Genomic DNA, 21,352 nt, shown 5'->3' with positions numbered 1-21,352 from the left:
TACTGCTTGGCTACAGCTCCAGCCCCTGACACTATGTTCAACACGTGGTGAGTACTGAAAAGTGTTTACTAAATTAATGAATATGTATTCTTAAAGTCCAGTATATAAAACTGAGTGAGACTACAAAAATATTAATAGGCTGTTAAAGTAAAAATGATGTCAGTATTATGGTTTCAAATGTTGAGGTAATCAGAGAAGAAAATAGGATAGTATACTGGCAATTTGAAAATAAGAATATAACATAATATTAAAAAGTAGAAAAATTAGCCAGCATGGTAGCAGGCGCCTATAGTCCCAGCTACTCGAGAGGCTGAGACAGGCAAAACTGCCTGAACCCAGGAGGCGAGGCTTGCAGTGAGCAGAGATGGCGCCACTGCACTCCAGCCTGGGCGACAGAGCGAGACTCCATCTCAAAAAAAAAAAAAAAAAAGAAGTAGAAAACTCTTAATGTGCCATTTGAGATCCCTACATTATAGCCCCAATATCTTCCCATCCTTAACTGTTATAAAAACTCGTTAAACCATGCTGCTCTATTCTTACTCCAAATTTCCTTTCTTGCCACTGAATCTTGGCTCATTATGTCAAAAAAAAAAAAGTCTTTTTCTCTTACAGTAAACACTCAACATGACACAGAACACTTCCGGTCACCAATATGTCTGGGGAGATATCCCCAGTGGACACTCAGTTCGTATAATTCAATTCACTTCTGACGCTCTCTACCAGATGTTAGCGTTAGATACCACGGGTTAAGAACTCAGTCCCACAAGACTGCCTCCCACTTCAGATGCCGGTCTCAAATAATGAGTTGTTATCTATACTTCTGACAACTGGCTATAAATTGGGGTTCCCACAATTCCCTTTTCAGGTTTAACTTGCTAGGACTCAGGGAAATACTTATATTTACTAGTTTACGACAATAATAAGCCACATAATAAAGGATGCAGATGAACAGCAGATAAAGAGATACATAGATTGAAATCTGGGAGGGTCCTGAACACAGAAGATTCTGTTTCCATAGAGTTGGGGTGCCCTACCCTCTTGACACTTCGATGTGTTCATCAATCTGAAAGCACTCCAAAATCCATAGTTTAGAGATTTTTATGGAGGCTTCATCACATATGCATGATCAATTATTAACTCGATCTCCAGCCCTTCTTGTCTTCTTTGAGGATGGGCAATAAAGCTGAAAGTTCCAAGTTTCTATATGTGGCTTGTTCTTTCTGATGATCAGCCCCCATCTTGAAGCTTTCTGGAAGCCCACCAAGAGTAGCCTCATTAGAGCAAAACACACTGCAATTACCCAGTACATTTTAAAGTATTAGGAAATCTGTGTGAGGAACCAGGAACAGAGTCCAAATATATATTTTTCACTATATCACAATATCTCACCCACATTATCTCAACAGTGGCAAGTTGACTTCACCTTTTATGCCAACCGTAATTAATTGATATTGGTTTTATATGGAAGGATTATAAGAACTATTTGAAGTTTAGAGGACTCTGTTATCAATATCTACAATGAATAAAGGTATTAGTTGGGATGGCCATATTATATGGATGTACTGATGTCTTGCAATCATTTTTGTCTGCAATTGTTTCTCTCTTCTAAATTGATACCTACCCAAATTCTATCAAATCTTCAAGGTCTAGATTACATGCTATCTTTTCTATAGCAGCTTTCATAACCATTAATCTTATATGATTTTATAATGTTCTATGATACATGTTTGCCTTATTTTGTTGTTGATATTATCAGTTATTATAACTGATACCACAGAATTACAAAAGATTATTTAAAGCTACTATGAACACCTTTAAATGCACAAACTAGATAATCTAGATGAGATGGGTAAATTCCTGGAAATATAAAACCCTCCTGGATTAAATCAGGAAGAAATAGAAACTCTGAATAGACCAATAACAAATAGCAAGATTGAAGCAGTAATAAAAATATTGCCGGAGAGTCGCACGCGCAGCGGGGAAGGTGTGAGTCGTGAACGGCCCGGGTCTCCGCCATGGCCTCTCTACTCGCCAAGGACGCCTACCTGCAGAGCCTGGCCAAGAAGATCTGCTCCCATTCGGGCCCGGAGCAGCAGGCACGCACGTGGGCTGGCAAAACTCAAGGCTCAGAAACTGCAGGGCCCTCAAAAAAGAAAAGGAAGAAAACACAAAATAAATTCCGGAAGCAGGAAGAGAAGGCTGCTGAGCACAAGGCCAAGTCCTTGGGGGAGAAATCTCCAGCAGTTTCTGGGGCCAGGAGGCCTGAGGCAGCCAAAGAGGAAGCAGCTTGGGCTTCCAGCTCAGCAGGGAACCCTGCAGATGGCCTAGCTACTGAGCCTGAGTCTGTCTTTGCTCTGGATGTTCTGCGACAGCGACTGCATGAGAAGATCCAGGAGGCCCGGGGCCAGGGCAGTGCTAAGGAGCTGTCCCCTGCCGCCCTGGAGAAAAGGCGGCGGAGAAAGCAGGAACGGCACCGGAAGAAGAGGAAGCGAAAGGGGCTGCGGGCGAAAGAGAAGGCCAGGAAGGCTGAGGAGGCCGCCGAGGCCCAGGAGGCGGTGGAGCCAACCCCAGAGGGGGCCTGCACGGAGCCGCGGGAGCCGCCCGGGCTGATCTTCAATAAGGTGGACGTGAGCGAAGACGAGCCGGCCAGCAAGGCACAGCGCAGAAAAAGAGAAGAGGCAGAGGGTGAAGGGGAACCTCACGCTGCTGACCGGGAGGAACTACCGGCAGCTGCTGGAGCGCCTGCAGGCACAGCAGAGCCGGCTGGACGAGCTGCGCGGCCAGGATGTGGGGAAGGCGCAGGAGTTGGAGGCGAAGATGAAATGGACCAACCGCCTCTACAAGGCGGAGGGTGTGAAGATCCGCGACGACGAACGCCTGCTGAGGAGGCCCTGAAGCGCAAGGAGAAGCGCAGGGCGCAGCGGCAGCGCCGGTGGGGGAAGCGCACGGCCGGCGTGGTGGAGAAGATGCAGCAGCGCCAGGACCGGCGGCGGCAGAACCTGCGCAGGAAGAAGGCGGCCGGCGCCGAGCGCCGCCTGCTCAGAGCCCGCAAGAAGGGTCGTATCCTGCCGCAGGACCTGGAGCGCTCAGGCCTGGTCTGAGTCTTTCCCACCTGGGGCTGCCGTCTTCGTCCTAGGAAACTCCAGGGCACCCTCTGAGTCCTTGACGCTGGCGCTGTCCCAGGATCTCCACAGACCTCGGCCCCTCCATGTGAGGGGGAGACAGTGGTGCTCTGGTGAGTTGTGAGGACACAGATCACATGTGAGAAAGAGAGTTTCAGCGTCATCCTTGAACGCAGAATCCGAGACCTTCAGACCCAGGGAAAGGGTGAGCCAGACTGGGGCCTGGTCTTCTTTCCCGGGCCTGAAAGCTTCCCCGAGGTTTGCAGGGTCAGAGAGGAGGAACGGTGGGGGGGTGGGCAGTCACTGCCCGTTCCCCACTGCCTGTGTTCACAGGAGCCACAGGACAGAAGACAGTGGCCTCTGCTGCCGGGCCACGTTAGTCCGCAGCTGACTGGAACAGAGGACAACCCTGAGGTGTGGCATATGGGCACCTGGCACTTGGGAGTGGTGGGAGCACGTCCAGGCATGGTGCCTCCTGGGGTAGAACGCCATGGCTCCTCCCCGCTCTCTTGGCTTCTGCCTGTTGGGGTCTCATTCCTTTCTATTCCCCAGTGTCCCAGGGCAGCATTTTACTGCTCAGAATTCGGAGGGAGGAAGCAGACCTTCTCGAGTCCACGCATGTGCGTTGGGTCAAGTGCATTGGACCTAGGTAAAGAGAAAGAATAAAAGCTGGAGAGAGAGTGAAGCCAATGGAAGATACAAAGCGGGATGGAAGAATTAAATCCAGAGCTCCAGGCAATCAAAATGAGTGCAGGTAGAAAAAACTCAGGTGAATTTTAGTGGCATATGGATGACAAAGCTGTAAATAAAATTCTTTTGATGAAACTCTCCAGTTACGAGAGAAAAAAAAATATTGCCAACAACAACAAAAAAAATCCAAGACCAGATAGATGCACAGCTGAGTTTTATAAGACATTTAAAGAATTGGTACCAATCCTACCAAAAGTATTCCAAAAGATAGAGAAAGAGATATGACTTCCTAAATCATTCTATGAAGCCAGTATCACTCTAATACCAAAACCAGGAAAGAACATAATAAAAAAAAATTACAGACCAATATCCTTGATGAACATAGATGCAAAAATCCTCAACAAAATACTAGCTAACTGAATCTAAAAGCATATCAAAAAAGAATATATCATGATCAAGTGGGTTTCATACCAGGGATGCAGGGATGGTTTAACATATGCAAGTCAATAAATGTGATACATCACATAAACAGAATTAAAAACAAAAATCATATGATCATCTCTATAGATGCAGAAAAAGCCTTTGACAAAATCCAGCATCACTTTATGATTAAAAAAAAAACTCTCAGCAAAATTGGCATAGAAGGGATATACCTCAAGATAATAAAAGCCATCTATGACAAACCTACAGCCAACATTGTGCTAAATGAAAAAAAGTTGAAAGCATTCCTCCCTGAGAACAAGACAAGGATGATTACTTTCGCCAGTTCTATTTAGAATAGTACTGGAAGTCTTAGCCAGAGAAATCAGACAAGAAAAGAAATAAAGGGCATCCAAATTGGAAAAGAGGAAGTCAAAATGTTGCTATTCCCCAACGATATGATCATATGCCTAGAAAACCCTAAAGACGCATTCAAAAAGCTCTTAGATCTGATGAATGAATTCAGTAAAGTTTCAGGACACAAAATCAATGTATATAAATCAGTAGCACTGCTATACACCAACAGCAACCAAGCTGAGAAACAAATCAACAACTCAATCCCTTTTACAAACAAAAAAAACTTATACTTAACCGAGGAGGTGAAAGAGCTCTAAAAGGAAAACTACAAACACTGCTGAAAGAAATCATAGATGACACACAAAAAAGGAAACACATCCAATGCTCATGGATTGGTAGAATCAATATTGTGAAAATGATCATACTGCCAAAAGCAATCTACAGCTTCAAAGCAATCCCCATCAAAATACCATCATCATTCTTCATGAACTAGAAAAAGCAATCCAAAAATTCATATGGAACAGAAAAAGAGCCTGCGTAGCCAAAGAAGTACTAAGTGAAGAGAAAAATTCTGAAGCCATTACATTACCCAACTTCAAACCATACTACAAGGCTATAGTTACCAAAACAGCATGGTACTGGTATAAAAATAGGCACATAGGCCAATGTAATAGAATGGAGAACCCAGAAATAAAGCCAAATATTTACAACCAACTGATCTTTGACAAAGCATACAAAAACATAAAATGGGGAAAGAACACCCTTGTCAACAAATAATTGGCAAGCCACATATAGAAGAATAAAACTGTGTCTTCATCTCACCTTATACTAAAATCAACTCAAGATGAATCAAGGACTTTAAGATCTGAACCCATAAAAATTCTAGAAGATAGATAGCATCAGAAAAACTCTTCTAGAGATTGGCTTAGGCAAAAAATTCATTACCAAAAACCTAAAAACAAATGCAATAAAAGCAAAAATAAATAAATAGGACCTGATTAAACTAAAAACTTCTTCACAGCAAAAGAAAGAATCAGCAGAGCAAACAGACAAGAGACAGAGTGGGAGAAAATATTTGCAAACTATGCATCTGACAAGAGTCTACAATGAACACAAAGAAATCAGCAAAAAAAAAAAAATAATAACCTATCAAAAAGTAGGCAAAGGAGATATGAATAGCTAATCCTCAAAAGAAGATATATAAGTGGCCAACAAACATATGAAAAGATGTTCAACTCACTATCAGGGAAATGTAAATTTAAACCACAATGAGATACTACCTTATTCCTGTAAGAATGGCCATAATTTAAAAATAAAAATGGATGTTGGCATGGATGTGGTCAAAGAGAACACTTTTACACTGCTGGTGGAAATATAAACTAGTACAGCCACTATGCTAAACAGTATGGAGATTTCCTAAAGAACTAAAAGTAGAACTACCATTCAATCTAGCAATCCTGCTACTGGGTATCTCCCCAAAGTAAAAAATCATTATATGAGAAGGACACTTGCACATGCACGTTTATAGCAGCACAATTTGCAATTGCAAAAATATGGAACCAAAGATTGCGGCTCTGACTCAGACGGACAGAGCTGTGTGTGGAGGCTTGCATCATGAATTTTTGCTCCAGAATGACTGCAGGAATAAGTCAGGAAACCTGAGAGGACCCACAGACCCCCTGAAGGAAGCAGATTGCTCCTGCAGAATGTGAGAGCTACCGCAAATACTGTGAGTGCCCAAATTGTGAAAGTGGGAAAGGAAGATCATCCATCCCCAAACACACACCCTCACTGGTGAAACTGAAGGCCTAGATTATGGGAGAAGATTTTGACCTTACCTGGAGCTGAGTCAATTTAGAGAGCTGAGTGAAATACAGGGGTAAAGGATGCAGAGGGAAAAGCCCTGGGAACTCGCTGGGTCTCCTAGCAAGCCCTTTTTGCCTGGCCTCACAGGGGTCCTTCTGGAGGGCTTTTGTTTTTTTTTTTTTTGAAAAGCCTACAGGGAGAAGGAAATTTCCAGCTGAACTGTGTAACAATTTGAACTGATCAAGAGGCCTCCTGGAAAGAACTCAGGGCAGGGCGTGAATCCGGTGTGTAGACTCCACGGGCAGGAGAAGAAGGAAAGCCATACTTGTTTTCACAGCTGGGAGGTGGGTAGCCTGGTTCAAGTCCTCAGCCCTGCTTGTCCACTGCCTGGAAACAGACTTAGTGTTGTTGCGGGTGGGGGTGGTGGGAGTAAGACTGGCTCTTTGGATTGCATGGGAGCTGGGTGAGGCCTGTGACTGCTGACTTTCCCCAACTTCCCTGACAACCTGCATGACACAGTAAAGGGTCATAATCCTCCAAGGTTCATAACTCCATTGACCTGGGACTCTCATCCCCATCCCCCACAGCAGCCACAGCAAGACTTGCCTAAGAAGAGTCAGCTCAGGCACACCTAGCCCTGCCTGCACCCAATGGTCCTCCCTACCCACCCTGGTAACTGAAGACAAAGGGCATATACTCTTAGGAGTTCTAGGGCCCTGCCCACCACCTGTTCCTCCCCATACTACCACAGCTGATGCTCTCTGGAAAGCACCACCTCCTGATAGGAGGCCAACCAGCACAAAAATAGTGCATTAAACCACCAAAGCTAAGAACCCTCAGAGTCCATTTCATCCCCTTGCCACCTCCACTGGAGCAGGTGCTGGTATCCATGACTGACAGACCCATACATGGTTTGCATCACAGGACTCTGTTCAGACAACCCCTAGTACCAGCCTGGAGCCTGGTAGACTTGCTGGGTGGGTAGATCCAGAAGAGAGATAATAATCACCACAACTCAGCTCTCAGGAAGCCACATCCATAGGAAAAGATGGATATTAGTATATTAAGGGAACACCCCATGGGACAAAATAATCTGAACAACAGACTTCAGCCCTAGACCTTCCTTCCAACAGAGCTTACCCAAATGAGAAAGAACCAGAAAACCAATTCTGATAATATGACAAAGCAAGGTTCTTTAGTACCCCCAAAAGATCAGAGTAGCTCACCAGCAATGGACCCAAACCAAAAAGAAAACTCTCATTTACCTGAAAAAGACTTAAGAAGGTTAGTTATTAAGCTAATCAGGGAGGCACCGGAGAAAGGCAAAGCCCAATGTAAGGAAATACAAAAAAAAAAATACAAAAAGTAAAGGGAGGCCAGGCGAGGTGGCTCATGCCTGTAATCCCATCACTATGGGAGGCCGAAGCAGGTAGATCACCTGAGGTTGGGAGTTCGAGACCTGCCTGGCCAACATGGTGAAAATTCGTCTGTACTAAAAATACAAAAATTAGCTGGCTGTGGTAGCACATGTCTAATCCCAGCTACTCAGGAAGCTGAGGCATAAGAATCACTTGAACCCAGGAATCAGAGGTTGCAGTGAGCCGAGATCACACCACTGCACTCCAGCCTGGGTAACAGAGTGAAACTCTGTCTCAAAAAAAAAAAAAGTGAAGGGAGGAATATTCAAGGAAATAGATAGCATGAATAAATAAAAAAATCAAAACTTCAGGAAACAATGGACACACTTATAGAAATGCAAAATGCTCTGGAAAGTCTGAACAATAAAACTGAACAAGTGGAAGAAAGAAATTCAGAGCTTGAAGACAAGGTCTTCAAATTAACCCAATCCAACAAAGATAAAGAAAAAAGAATAAGAAAATATGAACAAAGCCTCCAAAAAATCTGAAATTATGTTAAACAACCAAACCTAAGAATAATCGGTGTTCCTGAGGAAGAAGAGAAATCTAAAAGTTTGGAAAACACTTGGGAAAATAATCAAGGAAAACTTCCTTGGCCTTGCTAGAGAACTAGACATCCAAATACAAGAAGTGGAAAGAACACCTGGGAAATTCATCATCAAAAGATCATTGCCTAGGCACATGGTCATCAGGTTATCTAAAGTTAAGACGAAGGAAAGAATCTTAACAGCTGTTAGACAAAAGCACCAAGTAATCTATAAAGGAAAACATATCAGATTAACAGCAGATTTTTCAACAGAAGCTCTACAACCTAGAAGGGATTGGAGCCATATCTTCAACCTCCCAAATAAAATAATTATCAGGCAAGAATTTTGTATTAGTGAAACTAAGCTTTGTACATAAAAGAAAGAAGCAGTCTCTTTCAGACAAAATAATGTTTAGAGAATTCAAAACTACCAAGCCACCACCACAAGAACTGCTAAAAGGAGCTCTAAATCTTGAAACAAAGCTTTTTTTTTTTTTAATACTTTAAGGTCTAGGGTACATGTGCACAACGTAAAGATTCGTTATATATGTATACATGTGCCGTGTTGGTGTGCTGCACCCATTAACTCGTCATTTGCATTAGGTATATCTCCTAATGCTATCCCTCCAACCTCCCCCCAAAGGCCCCAGTGTGTGATGTTCCCCTTCCTGTGTTCAAATGTTCTTATTGTTCAGTTTCACCTATGAGTGAGAATATGCGCTGTTTGGTTTTCTGTCCTTGTGATAGTTTGCTGAGAATGATGGCTTCCTGCTTCATCCATGCCCCTGCAAAGGACATGAACTCATCCTTTTTTATGGCTGCATAGTATTCCATGGTGTATATGTGCCACATTTTCTTAACTCAGTCTATCACTGATGGAAATTTGGGTTGGTTCCAAGTCTCTGCTATTGTGAATAGTGCCGCAATAAACATACATGTGCATGTGTCTTTATGGCAGCATGATTTGTAATCCTTTGGTTATATACCCAGTAATGGGATGGCTGGGTCAAATGGTATTTCTAGTTCTAGATCCTTGAGAAATTGCCACACTGTCTTCCACAATGGTTGAACTAGTTTACAGTCCCACCAACAATGTAAAAGTGTTCCTATTTCTCCCTATCCTCTCCAGCACCTGTTGTTTCCTGACTTTTTAATGATCGCCATTCTAACTGGTGTGAGATGGTTCTGATTTGCATTTCTCTGATGGCCAGTGATGATGAGCATTTTCTCATGTGTCTATTGGCTGCATAAATGTCTTCTTTTGAGAAGTGTCTGTTCATATCCTTTGCCCATTTTTGATGGGGTTGTAGTTTCTTTTGCTGTGCAGAAGCTCTTTAGTTTAATTAGATCCCATTTGTCAATTTTCACTTTTGTTGCCATTGCTTTTTGTGTTTTAGACATGAAGTCCTTGCCCATGCCTATGTACTGAATGGTATTGCCTAGGTTTTCTTCTAGGGTTTTTATGTTTTTAGGTCTAACATTTAAGTCTTTAATCCATCTTGAATTAATTTTTGTATAAGGTGTAAGGAAGGGATCCAGTTTCAGGTTTCTACATATGGCTAGCCAGTTTTCCCAGCATCATTTGTTAAATAGTGAATCCTTTCCCCATTTCTTGTTTTTCTCAGGTTTGTCAAAAATCAGATGGTTGTAGATGTGTGGTATTATTTCTGAGGGTTCTGTTCTGTTCCATTGGTCTATATCTCTGTTTTGGTACCAGTACCATGCTGTTTTGGTACCAGTACCATGCTGTTTTGGTTACTGTAGCCTTGTAGTATAGTTTGAAGTCAAGTAGTGTGATGCCTCCAGCTTTGTTCTTTTTGCTTAGGATTTTCTTGGCAGTGCGGGCTCTTTTTTGGTTCCATATGAACTTTAAAGTAGTTTTTTCCAATTCTGTGAAGAAAGTCATTGGTAGCTTGATGGGGATGGCATTGTACCTGTAAATTACCGTGGGCAGTATGGCCATTTTCATGATATTGATTCTTCCTATCTATGAGCATGGAATGTTCTTCCATTTATTTGTGTCCTCTTTTATTTCACTGAGCAGTGGTTTGTAGTTCTCCTTGAAGAGGTCCTTCACCTCCCTTGTAAGTTGGATTCCTAGGTATTCTATTCTCTTTGAAGCAATTGTGAATGGGAGTTCACTCATGATGTGGCTGTTTGTCTGTTATTTGTGTATAGGAATGTTTGTGATTTTTGCACATTGATTTTGTATCCTGAGACTTTGCTGAAGTTGCTTATCAGCTTAAGGAGATTTTGAGCTGAGACGATGGGGTTTTCTAAATATACAATCATGTCATCTGCAAACAGGGACAATTTGACTTCCTCTTTTCCTAATTTAATACCCCTGATTTCTTTCTCCTGCCTGATTGCCTTGGCCAGAACTTCCAACACTATGTTGAATAGGAATAGTGAAAGATGGCATCCTTGTCTTGTGCCAGTTTTCAAAGGGAATGCTTCCAGTTTTTGCCCATTCAGTATGATATTGGCTGTGGGTGTGTCATAAATAGCTCTTATTATTTTGAGATGCACCCCATCAATACCTAATTTATTGAGAGTTTTTAGCATGAAGGGCTGCTAAATTTTGTCAAAGGCCTTTTCTGCATCTATTGAGATAATCATGTAGTTTTTGTCTTTGGTTCTGTTTATATGCTGTATTATGTTTATTGATTTGCATATGTTGAACCAGCCTTGCATCCCAGGGATGAAGCCAACATGGTCGTGGTGGATAAGCTTTCTGATGTGCTTCTGGTTTCGGTTTGCCAGTATTTTATTGAGGATTTTTGCATCAATGGTCATCAGGGATATTAGTCTAAAATTCTCTATTTTTGTTGTATCTCTGCCAGGCTTTGGTATCAGGATGATGCTGGCCTCATAAAATGAGTTATGGAGGATTCCCTCTTTTTCTATTGATTGGAATAGAATAGTTTCAGAAGGAATGGTACCAGCTCCTCCATGTGCCTCTGGTAGTATTCGGCTGTGAATCTGTCTGTTCCTGGACTTTTTTTGGTTAGTAGGCTATTAATTATTGCCTGAATTTTAGAGCCTGTTATTGGTCTATTCAGGGATTCAATTTCTTCCTGGTTTAGTCTTGGGAGGGTATATGTGTCCAGGAATTTATCCATTTCTTCTCAATTTTCTAGTTTATTTGCATAGAGGTGTTTATAGTATTCTCTGATGGTAGTTTGTATTTCTGTGGGATCGGTGGTGATATCCCCTTTATCATTTTTTATTGCATCTATTTGATTCTTCTCTCTTTTCTTCTTTATTAATCTTCCTAGTGGTCTATCAATTTTGTTGATCTTTTCAAAAAATCAGCTCTTGGATTTTTTGAAGGGTTTTTTGTGTCTCTGTCTTTCAGTTCTGCTCTGATCTTAGTTATTTCTTGCCTTCTGCTAGCTTTTGAATGTGTTTGCTCTTGCTTCTCTAGTTCTTTTAATTGTGATATTAGGGTGTCCATTTTAGATCTTTCCTGCTTTCTCTTGTGGGCATTTAGTGCTATAAATTTCCCTCTACACACTGCTTAAAATGTGTCCCAGAGATTCTGGTATGTTGTGTCTTTGTTCTCATTAGTTTCAAAGAACATCTTTATTTCTGCCTTCATTTCGTTATATACCCAGTAGTCATTGAGGAGCAGGTTGTTCAGTTTCCATGTAGTTGAGTGGTTTTGAGTGAGTTTCTCAATCCTGAGTTCTAATTTGATTGCACTGTTGTCTGAGAGACAGTTTGTTATAATTTCTATTCTTTTACATTTGCTGAGGAGTGCTTTATTTTCCAACTATGTGGTCAATTTTGAAATAAGTGCGATGTGGTGCTGAGAAGAATGTATATTCTGTTGATTTGGGATGGAGAGTTCTGTAGTGATCCATTAGGTCCACTTGGTGCAGAGCTGAATTCAATTCCTGGATATCCTTGTTAACTTTCTGTCTCATTGATCTATCTAATGTTGACAGTGTGGTGTTAAAGTCTCCCATTATTATTGTGTGGGAGTGTAAGTCTCTTTGTAGGTCTCTAAGGACTTGCTTTATGAATCTGGGTGCTCCTGCATTGGGTGCATATATATTTAGGATAGTTAGCTCTTCTTCTTGAATTGATCCCTTTACCATTATGTAATGGTCTTTTTTGTCTCTTTTGATCTCTGTTGTTTTAAAGTCTATTTTATCAGAGACTAGGATTGCAATCCCTGCCTTTTTTTTTGTTTTCCATTTGCTTGGTAGATCTTCCTCCATCCCTTTTTTTGAGTCTATGTGTGTCTCTGCATGTGAGATGGGTGTCACGAATACAGCACACCAATGGGTCTTGACTCTTTATCAAATTTTGCCAGACTTTGTCTTTTAATTGGAGCATTTAGCCTATTTACTTTTAAGGTTAATATTGTTATGTGTGAATTTGATCCTGTCATTATGATGTTAGCTGGTTATTTTGCTCATTAGTTGATGCAGTTTCTTCCTAGCATTGATGGCCTTTAGAATTTGGCATGTTTTTGCAGTGGCTGGTACCGGTTGTCCCTTTCCATGTTTGGTGCTTCCTTCAGGAGCTCTTGTAAGACAGGCCTGTTGGTGACAGAGTCTCTCGGCATTTGCTTGTCTGTAAAGGATTTTATTTCTCCTTCACTTATGAAGCTTAGTTTGGCTGGATATGAAATTCTGGGTTGGAAATTCTTTTCTTTAAGAATGTTGAATATTGGTCCCCACTTTCTTCTGGCTTGTAGAGTTCCTGCCAAGAGATCTGCTGTTAGTCTGATGGGCTTCCCTTTGTGGGTAACCCGACCTTTCTGTCTGGCTGATCTTAACATTTTTTCCTTCATTTCAACTTTGGTGAATCTGACAATTATGTATCTTGGAGTTGCTCTTCTCGAGGAGTATCTTTGTGGGGTTCTCTGTATCTCCTGAATCTGAATGTTGGCCTTCCTTGCTAGGTTGGGGAAGTTCTCCTGGATAAAATCCTGAACAGTGTTTTCTAACTTGGTTCCATTCTCTCCATCACTTTCAGGTACACCAATCAGATGTAGATTTGGTCTTTTCACATAGTCCCATATTTCTTGGAGGCTTTGTTCGTTTCTTTTTACTCTTTTTTCTCTAAGCTTCTCTTCTCACTTCATTTCATTCATTTGCTCTTCAATCACTGATACCCTTTCTTCCACTTGATTGAATCAGCTACTGAAGCTTGTGTATGTGTCACGTAGTTCTCGTGCCATGGTTTTCAGTTCCATCAGGTCATTTAAGTTCTTCTCTATGCTGTTTATTCTAGTTATCCATTTGTCTAATCTTTTTTCAAGGTTTTTAGCTTCTTTGCGATGGGTTCGAACATCCTCCTTTAGCTCGGAGATGTTTGTTATTACGGACTTCCTGAAGCCTACTTCGGTCAACTCATCAAAGCCATTCTCCATCCAGCTTTTCTCCATTGCTGGCGAGGAGCTGCATTCCTTTGAAGAAGAGGCACTCTGATTTTTAGAATTTTCAGCTTTTCTGCTTTGGTTTCTCCCCATCTTTGTGGTTTTATCTAGCTTTGGTCTTTGATGATGGTGACATAAAGATGGGGTTTTGGTGTGGATGTCCTTTCTGTTTGTTAGTTTTCCTTCTAACAGTCAGGGCCCTCAGCTGCAGGTCTGTTGGAGTTTGCTGGAGGTCCACTCCAGACCCTGTTTTCCTGGGTGTCACCGGCGGAGGCTGCAGAACAGCAAATATTGCAGAACAGCAAATGTTGCTGCCTGATCCTTCCTCTGGAAGCTTCATCTCAGAGGGGCACCAACTGTATGAGGTGTCTGTCAGCCCCTACTGGGAGGTGTCTCCCAGTTAGGCTACTCAGGGGTCAGGGGTCCACTTGAAGTGGCAGTCTGTCCCTTCTCAGATCTCAAACTGTGCTGGGAGAAACACTACTCTCTTCAAAGCTGTCAGACAGGGACATTTAAGTCTGCAGAAGTTTCTGCTGCCTTTTGTTCAGTTATGCCCTGTCCCCAGAGGTGGAGTCTACCAAGGCAGGCAGGCCTCCTTGAGCTGCAGTGGGCTCCACCCAGTTTGAGGTTCCTGGCCACTTTGTTTACCTACTCAAGCTTCAGCAATGGCGGACGCCCCTCCCCCAGCCTCACTGCCGCCTTGCAGTTTGGTCTCAGACTGCTGTACTAGTAGTGAGCAAGGCTCCATGGGCTTAGTACAGTCTGAGCCAAGTGCAGGATACAATCTCCTGGTATGCTGTTTGCTAAGACCATTGGAAAAGTGAAGTATTAAGGTGGGAGTGTCCCAATTTTCCAGGTACTGTCTGTCATGGCTTCCCTTGGCTAGGAAAGGGAATTCCCTGACCCCTTGCGCTTCCCTGGTAAGGTGATGCCCTGCCCTGCTTCGGCTCACACTCCATGGGCTGCACCCACTGTCCAATAAGCCCCAGTGAGATGAGCCTGGTACCTCAGTTGGAAATGCAGAAATCACCCTTCTTCTGCATCGCTCACTCTGGGATCTGTAGACTAGAGCTGTTCCTATTCAGCCATCTTGGAACTGCCTCCAAAACAAATCTTGAAACACATCAAAACAGAGCCTCTTTAAAGCATAAATCTCACAAGACCTATAAAACAAAAATACAATTTAGAAAACAAAAACAAAAAACAAAAACCAAGGTATATAGGCAACAAATAGCAAAAATAAATGGAATGGTACCTCACATCACAGTACTAACATTGAAAGTAAATGGCCTAAATGCTCCACTTAAAAGATACAGAATTGAAGAATAGATAATAATTCACCAATTTGAAGGCACCAATTCACCTGCTGCCTTCAAAAGAATCACAACACATAAGGACTCTCACCAACTTAAGGTAAAGGGGTGGAAAAAACCTTTCAGGCAAATGGAGAGCAAAAGTGAGCAAGAGTAGCTATTATATCAGAAAAACAAACTTTAAAGCAACAGAAGTTAAAAAAGAAAAAGAAGGACATCATATGATGGTAAAAGGCCTTGTCCAACAGGAAAATATCACAATCCTAAACATATATGCACCTAACACTGGAGCTCCAAAATTTATAAAACAATTACTAATAGACATAAGAAATGAGATAGACAGCAACACAACAATAGTGGGGGACTTCTTACTCCACTGACAGCACTAGTCAGGTCATCAAGGCAGAAAGTCAACAAAGAAACAATGGATTTAAACTATACTCTGGAACAAATGGACTTAACAGTTATATACAGAACATTCCATCCAACAACCACAGAATATACATTCTATTTAACAGCACATGGAACTTTCTCCAAGATAGATTGTATGATAGGCCACAAAATGAGCCTCAATTAATTTAAGAAAATTGAAATTATACCAAGCACTCTCTCAGACCACAGTGGAATAAACTGAAAATCAACTCCAAAAGGAACCTTCAAAACTATGCATATACATGGAAATTAAATAAACTGCTCTTGAATGATCATTGGGTCAAAAATGAAATCAAGATGAAAATTTAAAAATTATTTGAACTGAACAAAAATAGTGACACAACTTATCAGAACCTCTGGTGTGAGAAAACATTTTAAATGATCCATTTTCAAGGCATGATCAATGTAAGTACTGGCAGCCAGCCTGCAGATGTAACAAACTGCATGGCTCATGCACCTAGAAGCTCACAATAAGCAAACAGAATGTAGAGGAGGGGTCAGTCCATAAAAGAGAAGAAAGTTTTGTTATTGGGGAATTGAAACTTAAGTGGGGATGGGGACTGGAGTATAACCTTATAAGGGGAATAATGAAACTTAGGTAAACGTTTGGGAAAATTGTAACCCCATAATATTCAGCCAATGAGGAACTCAGAGAGGAACTTGTGTAGCTAGGAGATGAATTACCTGCTGTAACTTTCCGGGGTGTGCCTGCCTACCAGACACTAGATCTTGGAAGACTGCCATTAAAAGTCTCACTTCCACTGTTCTTCACGTCTGTGAGTCTATTCTTCGGGTTTGGATGGGTGAATGTGTGTTTCTCACAAACCTGGGGGCCTTTCTGGGATCTCTGTGCCTGCATGGGGTGGGACTCCTGCTAAGAGGAGAGTAGGTGGCCCATTCTGTCTGGGTGTCCCAGCTCCCGACAGAAAATATAGACAAACCGGAGACTGTTATTCAGGAGGCAACGGAGGCAATGCAGGGAGAAAAGGAGGCACCACAGCAACCAGGCAACCTTGTGCATGAGCCAAGGTGGGAAAAGTAAACTATAAGTACTTCCTTGGTGGCTGGACATTTTCAGATGTCGAGTGTGTGTGACTGAGACGTATCCTAGATATGAAGCAAGTGCGGAGTCCCAGTCCGCGGTTTCATTCTCCCTTGAGGGAAATGGCCAGAAACAGACAAAGGGATTCTTAGGGTGTGCTGGAAACCTCCAGTAGCGAGGGTTGAATATATGGGAAAAAGCTCAGACACAGAGACTAACCAAAAATGGGAAACAGATATTCTAGGCCTAGGGGACAAAGGAAAGAGGAAAGCAAAGACACTCCCTCTGACATTGCCCCGATAGTCCTTTGGGGAGAATGCTGCAGGTTTGGAGAGACAACCCTTGAACCAGGGAGATAACCCTTGAACCAGGGACAAGACAAAGGAAAAGATGATAATCTATTGCTGTTTTATCTGGCCCAAAGACCCCATTCGTAAGCTTTCAGTCTTTTGGCCTAAGTTTGGCTCAGATGAGGATTGGGTGTGCCAAACGTTGATTCTCTATGTGAATAATAAAACTCTATCCTCACAAGAAGACATAGGTTATGCTTTCTGCTGGATCAAGGAATTCGCCCCCTCCATGTTCCCTCTGAAAGAGGAAGAAGAAAGAGAGCCTAATAAAAAGCCCTTTCCCAGTGAAAAGCCGTGGGCTCCCTCCATACATGTCACCAAATAGGGGACAGGAAGACCAAGAATCAAGAGGCAGCAGGAGGGCTAGAGGAAGAAAGACCTGGAGACCATGGGGAGCCAAACCAACTGCGCCTTTAAATCCTTATCCAAATTTAAGAAAATAATTCGAGCGGTGTAAGAGGGATACGAAGAGCTTCCCTTTGAATAGCCATAATAAAAAAATAAAAATAATAGATGTTGGCGGGCATGTGGTAAAAACGGAACACTTCTACATTGCTGGTGGGAATGTAAACTTGTACAACCACTATGGAAAACAGTGTGGAGATTCCTTAAAGAACTAAAAGTAGAACTACCATTTGATCCAGCAATCCCATTACTGGATATCTACGTAAAAGAAATCATTATGTGACAAAGATCCGGCACACGAATGTTTATAGCAGCACAATTTGCAATTGCAAAAACATGGAACCAGCCCAAATGCCCATCAATCAATGAGTGGACACAAAATTGTGGTATATATATATATATATTTATGTAAAATAGAATACTACTCAGCAATAAAAAGGAATAAATTGTCAGTCACAGGTACAATCGCAGGTACAGGATGAGATTGGAGACTACTATTCTAAGTGAAGTAACCCAAGAATGGAAAACCAAACATCATGTGTTCTCACTCATAAGTGGGAGCTAAGCTGTGAGGATGCAAAGGCATAAGAATGACACAATGGACTTTGGGGACTCAGGGGGAAAGGGAGAGAAGGGGGTGAGGGACAAAAGACTACAAATAGGGTGCAGTGTATATTGCTTGGGTGATGGTGCACCAAAATCTCACAAATCACCACTAAAGAACTTATTCATGTAATCAAAAACTACCTGTTCCTCAATAACCTATGGAATTTATATACACACACACACATACACGTATATGGAACCATATATCTATGGAATTTATATATATATATATGGAACCATATGTGTGTATATATATATATAAAGAGGAACCATATGTATATATATATATATAGGAACCATATATAAATATATGGAACCAAATCTAAATGCCTAGCAACCAACAAATGGATTAAAAAAATGTGATACATATAAACCATGGAATACTACTCAGCCATAAAAAGAACAAAATAATGGCATTTGCAGCAACCTGGATGGAGCTGGAGGCCACTATTCTAAGTGAGTAACTCAGGAATGGAAAACCAAATATCGTATGTTCTCACTTATAGGTGACAGCTAAGCTATCAGGATGCAAAAACATAAGAATGAGATAATGGACCCTGGGGACTTGGAGGAAAGGGTGGGAGGAGAATAAGGAATAAAAGACTACGCATTGGGTACAGTATACACTGCTCAGGTGAGGGATGGCCCAAAATCTCAGAAATCACCACTAAGGAACTTATCTGTGTAACCAAAAACAACCTGTTCCCCAAAAACGATTGAAATAAAAAATAAAATTTAAAAATACATATGATACATGTGAATAAATTGCACAGTAACTCCATTACTTTGAAACTCTGATATGTTTAACTTAATCCTTCACATTGTGAAAAAATTTCCTTATTTGAAATTTTTGCTGTTGATAGAACTGGTTTCTTTCTATATTCACAAAAATAGTTCTTAGGGGAATATTACCATGAATATACTACATGCAAAATTAATTTTCAAGTAATCAGAATGCAGTGCACATGCTTAATGTTTTATTCTTAATTCTTCTTAATATTAGTCTAACTTTGAGGCTTGGGATTGATATATCCTTGCATATATGCATCATCTGTGGCCTGACAATCTCATATTTACCCTTAAGCTTAGCTTAAGCTTCATCTCTTCTGGGACATCTTCTATAATCGCTTTCATTCCTTGGCCCCAGAGGAAGGTCAGAAGCTTTCCTCTTCATATCTTCACAGCGTCTTCTAATTCTTCTAATTGCTTTTATTAGAGCTTTCATCACTTGCATTGTACTTGCTTGTTTACATGTGTATCTACATGACAAATTGGATCTCTTTTGGAAAATTATGCTTTCTTTTACTCATCTTTTTGTCTTCAGTATCTGGCACTAAATAAATAATGAATACAATATGTAAATAAACAGAACACTGATTCACTAAGTACCAGCAGAACTTGCAGTGTGTAACGATTGAGGACAACCTAAGATTGAACAGACCTAAATTGAAAATTGCTGCTGACACTTGATAACTTTGACGTCTCTAAACCCCAAATACATCTTTGGAAATGGAGATATTACATTTGTGAGACAGCTTTTACAAAAGGTTGTGAAAATTAGGAAATGAACAAAAATCTAAATGAGCACTATGTCAAGCACATATTATGCTATATAGAGAGGATTTGCTGGGGTTTGTTGTTGTTGTTGTTTTGCTATTGTTATTCTATCCTTAGACATAATTGAGGTTAAGGTAAGAAATCACTCAACCAATACTTACTATATTTCTACTATGTCTCATAAGTGAGAGTCATGTTTGAAAAGGATGCAGAAAGTCAAAGCCTAGAACAAGTTGGCAATCAAAGGAGACAAGTCACAGAAGTAAACTGCAATCTGAGAAAGCAGGTTAGCTGAAAAGTGAGAAGAATGAAAGTAGGAAAATGAAAATTGGGCTAGAGTAATACCAGAGACTCAGGTGACATGCTGGATAGTGATTGTTCGCTTGCTTGCTTGGGTATTTTTAACCATAGATGTTGGTTCAGATTTGTAAAAACATGTCTACATATTACACATTCATTGAAAAAGGTTGAAGCAGAACAGTATATATGGGTTTATTCTCTTAATCCAAATAAAATGTTTGAATATCTTCAATACACTTTTCAAGTGCTCAGAACCCCTTATCAGTCATTAGTCAACAAAATGGGCTGAGCACGGTGGCTCACACCTGCTTTGAGAGATCAAGGCAGGAGAATAGCTTGTGCCCAGGAGTTGAAGCCCAGCCCAAGCAACATAGTGAGACTTCGTCTCTACAAAAAGTTTTTAAAAATTAGCCAGGCATAGTGGTGCATGCCTGTAGTCCCAGCTACTTGGGAGGCTGAGGTGGGAGGATCACTTGAGCCTGAGAGTTTGAAGCTGTAGTGAGCCATGATCATGCCACTGCACTCCAGCCTGGGAAACAGAGCAAGATCCTGTCTCAAAAAATTAAAAAGTAATTAAAAAATTTTAAAAAGCTTTGATTGCCTAATATATCCCCAGCCTATGCTGGTGCTCTAGAAGTCTAATAGACACCACTGGGGCCTTTCATGTGATCGAGTGGATAAGACCACTTTACCCATAAAACAGACATCAAAGGTCTACATTTGACAGTAGAATTTCAATTTTTACTATTATTTTCTAAACAGCTTGAGTTAGGTACCTTTCTTAAATGCATTGAACAGTTTCCTGCCTTTATAAACAGAAGATATTAAATATAAGTAGAATGTTTCCTAATAATCAGATTATCGACAGCATTGGCTGTTTCCTGATATAATTATGGTTCTCAGCTTTCTTGATGGTGGAAACAAAACTTACTCATTTTAATTTTTAAAGATATATAGACATTGAAAAAAAAAGTTGAACTAAAGAATAAATAATATCTTCCATTTATATTAAAGATTCCTAAGGTGCTAGGGAGCTTTCTGAGCTCTGGAATCTTTCTTTTTTTTTTTTAATCTTTCTAGAAGTCAGCTCTAGTTTTACAGTATGTATCACTTTATCTTTCATCCAAGCCCCTTTTCCAACCTTTGATTCTTATTTTTTGCATACTAGGAGACTAAACAAGTGAGTTTATTAAAATTCTGTCTAAATTAGGAATAAATAGATTCATATATTTCTAGTAAGTAGCATGTATAAACATTAGGCTACTGATGCTATTTTGAGTTTCAGAGTTTTTTTTTCTTTTGGTTTCTTATTATTTTGTTTCCAAATATTTGAGATTGTCAGATAAATTTCATGACTGAAAGTGACATGTATACAATTAAAGATATGAGTAAGTACAACACTATTTGCTATAAGCTCTGCAATTCACTAATTCCAAAAATAGAACCACCTTTGAAGTCTGCATAGTGAGGGAAAGTATTCAGAGTCGAGTTATTACTCTCTATTACATTTCCTTTATTTTTCTAGGTACTAGGGAAAGCCTGAATATATACTTAGTGAAAAGAAATGCATACAGCATAAAATTTTAGGCAGGCTGAACTGCATGTACAAAGGCACA

General features: G+C 40.9%; 1 pseudogene across 1 annotated transcript; it reads left to right on the top strand.

Annotated features, from left to right (window-relative positions):
* Nucleotides 1-1,965: 1,965 nt before the first annotated feature.
* Nucleotides 1,966-3,212, top strand: LOC100600280 (annotated as a pseudogene). The gene has a single exon (XR_004026184.1). The product of XR_004026184.1 is annotated as a surfeit locus protein 6 pseudogene (transcript).
* The last annotated feature ends 18,140 nt before the right edge of the window (nt 3,213-21,352 follow it).

Source organism: Nomascus leucogenys, chromosome 16 (genome assembly GCF_006542625.1).
Source record: "Nomascus leucogenys isolate Asia chromosome 16, Asia_NLE_v1, whole genome shotgun sequence".
Classification (NCBI taxonomy): domain Eukaryota; kingdom Metazoa; phylum Chordata; class Mammalia; order Primates; family Hylobatidae; genus Nomascus; species Nomascus leucogenys.
This window is presented reverse-complemented; position numbering and strand designations above follow the sequence as displayed.